A 4,613-nucleotide genomic window follows, 5' to 3' on the forward strand; every position below is an offset into this window, starting at 1 on the left:
ATCCCACTGTGGCTCAGCTTCTCCCCTGCCCACTGCTGCTTCCTCCTCCTGGTGTGTCAATCCCACTGTGGCTCAGCTTCTCCCCTGCCCAGTGCTGCTTCCTTCTCCTGGGGTGTTGATCCCACTGGGGCCCAGCTTCTCCCCTTGCCCACTGCTGCTTCCTTCTCCTGGGGTGTCGCTCCCACTGTGGCTCAGCTTCTCCCCCGCCCAGTGCTGCTTCCTCCTCCTGGGGTGTTGATCCCACTGTGGCTCAGCTTCTCACCCTGCCCAGCACTGCTTCCTCCTCCTCGGGTGTTGTTCCCAAGGCCCCCCTCAGTCATCGTCCTGCACACTGAACTCGAGCTGCAGCAGTCAGTCTGACACCAGGTGGCACAGCCAGGACCACTCTATCACCTCCCAAGGTAGCTGCCCCGGTATCTATGTGTAGTGCGTACCTGCCTTCTGAGCTCTCATAATTGTTATTACTGACAGGTGGCCAACATGTTTGCAATGGGCAATGACAAGGACCCTGAGAGCCCTGGGATTCCTCCTCTATCCTCCCTCCCGGCTGTCTGTCTGTCCTCAGAACACTCATGCACGAGGGAGTGGACAGGCCTTCTGCAGCCCGTGTTACAGATGAGTTTAGACAATCAAGAAACAAGTGTACAAGGCAGGCCGGGACGGAGTTCAGAGCTAAAAGTCAGCGTCCTTCCTGGTCTGGGGTGGCTGGAAGAGACTAAAAGCTACAAACAAACCCTGTCCTGTCACCTCGAGGCCACTGTCCTGGGAAAAGTTGCTCATCCCAGTTGTCTCCAGCCCTTGGTCCTCTCTCCTCCTGCCCTTGAGCCACTGCCCCCCTACCGTGGCCCGAATGAGCACAGGGAAAGCTGAGTGTCTAATCCTGACCCTGACCCTGGAAGCTGCTTACAGCCAATAAAGGATGAGTTTAGGGGCAATAGAGAAACCAAGAATGAACTGGGGAGGTAGGTTGTACGTCTCCTCCTCTCCTCTCCCTCCCACCACAGCTTCCCTCTGCCCTGTCTTTCCCAACCGCTTGCCCATTGTCATGGATTGAATTATGCCCCCCCAAAAATGTGTGGGTCATGATTCCCAGTATTGTATGATTGTGTACCATTTTGTAATCTGATGTGATTTCCTTATGTGTTGTAAACTCTATCACTATGATGAGGTTATACTGATGAGGTCTACAAGACTGGATAGTGTCTTAAGTCAATCTCTTTTGAGATATCAAAGAGAGAAGCAAGCAGAGACACATGGGAACCTCATACCACCAAGAAAGCAGTGCCAGGAGCAGAGCGCGGCCTTTGGACCGGGGTCCCTGCGTGGAGAAGCTCCTAGTGCGGGGGAACACTGATGAGAAGAAGGTCTACAGAGAGAGAAAGCCTTCCCCTGGAGCTGAATCTCTAACTTTGGACTTTCAGCCTACTTTACTGTGAGGAAATAAACTTCTCTTTGTTAAAGCCACCCACTTATGGTATTTTTGTCATAGCAGCACTAGATAACTAAGGCACCCAGCAAGATCTCTCGGGCCCTCTTTTCTCCCTCCCGTAAGTCAAGGGAGGAGCCCTGGTGGTGCTGTGGTTAAGTACTCAGCTTCTAACTGAAAGGTCTGTGGTTTGAACCCACCAGCTGCTCTACCGGAGAAGATTGTGGCTGTCTGCTTCTGTAAAGATTTACAGCCTTGGAAACCTATACAGCAGTTCTACTCTGTCCTATAGGGTCGCTATGAGTCAGAATCGACTCAACGGCAATGGGTTTGGTTTTTGTTTTTTAAATATCTCATACTTACAAAGGTATAGGGAAATGTACATTATTATACCTGTAGGAAGGAGCTCTGGTAGTGCAGTGATTAAAGCACTTGGCTGCTAACCAAAAGTTCAGTGGTTCGAACTCACCAGCTGCTCCTCTGGAGAAAGATGTGGCAGTCTACTGTAAAAATGTACAGCCTTGGAAACCCTAGGGGGCAGTTCTACTCTGTCCTATAAGGTTACTATGAGTCAGAATTAACTTGACTGTAATGAGTTTGGTTTGGGGTGGATAGGTTATGGGGCAGCTGGGAAAAGGGAACATTTCATACTCTACATGCTAGCTTCTTCATGCACTTCATATCATTTAACCTTCCAAATAAGTCTCTGAAGTAGATGTTATTTGCTCTCCTTTATAAACAAAACCAAAACAAATCCTGAAATTCAAAGGCGTTGAGGAACTTGGCCAAGGTCACCCGGTTAGAGGATGTGAAGCCAGGTTGTGTGATGCCAACTCTATTCCTGTTATACAGGGTGGTTTCCTGCCACCCCTGGGGCTTTGGCATGCGGCCCCAGGACCCTGGGGTGAACAGTGGAGGGTCAGCTCCACGGGAGCAAAGTAACCAGTCAGTGGGAATAGTAATATTGGCTCCTGAAACCACCCCAGGCAGTGCTGCAGAATAAAGCAAGTTCAACCCCCCTACCTTAGGATGGAGAGCCCTGGTGGTGCAGCGGTTGCAAGCTCAGCTGTTAACCAAAAGATTAGCCATTCAAATCCACCAGCCACTCCTTGGAAACCCTATGGGGCAGTTCTACTCTGTCCTATAGGGTCGCTATGAGTCAGAATCGACTTGATGGCAATGAGTTTGGTTTGGGTTTTACCTTAGGCTGGGGAGCCCTGGTGGCGCAGTGGTTAAGAGCTCGGCTGCTAACCAAAAGGTCAGCAGTTCAAATCCACCAGCCGCTCCTTGGAAACCCTATGGGACAGTTCTACTCTCTCCTATAGTGTCCTATAGTTAACACCCGAAAGGTTGGAGGTTCAAGTCCACTCTGAGTTGCCTTGGAAGAAACGCCTGACTATTTACTTCTGAAAAGTCAGCCACTGAAAACCCAACGGAGCAGAGTTCTACTCTAACACACAGGGGATCGCCGTGAGTCGGTGTCAACTCGATGGTACCTGGTTTGACTTAGGACCAGAGATTGCTCCTCTGGCCTGGCCCCAGTCCTCCTCTCTGTGCCTGGACTGTGCCAAGTCAGCAGCTAAGCAATCTCAACATCTCAAAAGTCTCAAGTATGAAGGGCTGGGAAGCACAAATCTTTTTGAAGTCTAACTGCGTTGGATCCCAGTATTCGAACCAGGATGCATGTTGGGTGTGATTACATTGAAAGATGCCTTCTTCCTCATGGTCCCTGGAGGTAACAGGAGCCTGAAGGGAAATCGAAATGAGAGAAGTGGCTGAAGTCTGTCCCTGCTTCACCGCCTCCTGGCCACAGCAAAAACCCAAACTAAACCAGTCAATCCTAACTTATGGTGACCTCGTGTGTCAGAGTAGAACTTGCTCCATAGGGTTTTCAATGGCTGATTTTTTGGAAAGTGATCATCAGAGCTTTCTTCTGAGGTGCCTCTGGGTGGGTTCGAACTTCCAACCTTTCAGCTAGTAGCGGAACACTTAACCATTTTGTGCCACCAAGGAACTCCGAGCATCTCCTTGGAAGACACTTAGCTCGCCTTGGTTCACTTCTCTGGTCCGACCTACAGCAGACTGTGACCAGGGGGAGCAGGAAGGATGGGGGCTGGGTGGGGATTAAATGCATGGCTTACTGACTTTCTTATAAACAAAAAACGTTAAAAGACAAACAAACTCAAGTCTGATTGTGTAAGGAAGAATGATGGCTACAAAGACAGTTCATAATTGACTTCTATGCCTTTTTCAGCTTGGCTCCCTGAAGGAATGCAGCATACACACATCATCACCAGCTCAGTGAGGGCTGCTGGGTGCACCAGACCGTGGACATCATAACACCTCATTCACTTAGCTCGTTCAGAGATTAAAGACAAGCGTGCAGTGTTTTTCCAATGGGTACTGTCTTTGTCATCTAGTGCTAGCAACTATAACAGAAATACCACAAGTGGATGGCTTTAACAAAGAGAAATTTATTCTCTCATAGTCTTGTAGGCTACAGGTCCAAATTCAGGGTGTCAGCTCCAGGGGAAGGCTTTTTCTGTTGGCTCTGGAGGAAGGTCCGTGTTATCAATCTTCCCTTGGTCTAGGAGCTTCTTTGCACAGGAACCTCAGGTCCAAAGGACATGCTCTGCCCCCAGAACTACTTTCTTGGTGGTATGACGTTCCCATGTGTCTCTGCTCACTTCTCTCTTTTATATCTCGAAAGAGATTGGCTTAAGACACTATCTAATCTTGTAGATATCATCAACACAACTGCCACTAATCCATCTTATTACATCACAGTGATAGAATCTACAACACATGGGGAAATCACATCAAATGACAAAATGGCAGGCAATCATACAGTAGTGGGTATCATAACCTAGCCAAGTTGACAGACGTTTTGGGGGAACACAATTCAGGTCCCACCCCCCCAAAAAAACCTGTTGATGTCAAGTCACTTCCAACTCTTAGTGACCCAATAGTAACTCTACAGGACAGAGCAGAACTGCCTCATAGCTTTCCCAAGGTGGATTTGAACTGCTGACCTTTTGGATAGCAGCTGAGCTCTTAACCACTGCACCACCAGGACTCCATTCCAATGCGTAAGCCCCCTACAAAAACACAGGTGTTATTTCACCACTTCCTGCTTCTGCAGCAATTCTAAACACCTCTCACAGAAAGCCATCTATATATATATATA

This window comes from Trichechus manatus, unplaced genomic scaffold (assembly GCF_000243295.1).
Source record: "Trichechus manatus latirostris isolate Lorelei unplaced genomic scaffold, TriManLat1.0 scaffold00039, whole genome shotgun sequence".
In the NCBI taxonomy this organism is placed as follows: domain Eukaryota; kingdom Metazoa; phylum Chordata; class Mammalia; order Sirenia; family Trichechidae; genus Trichechus; species Trichechus manatus.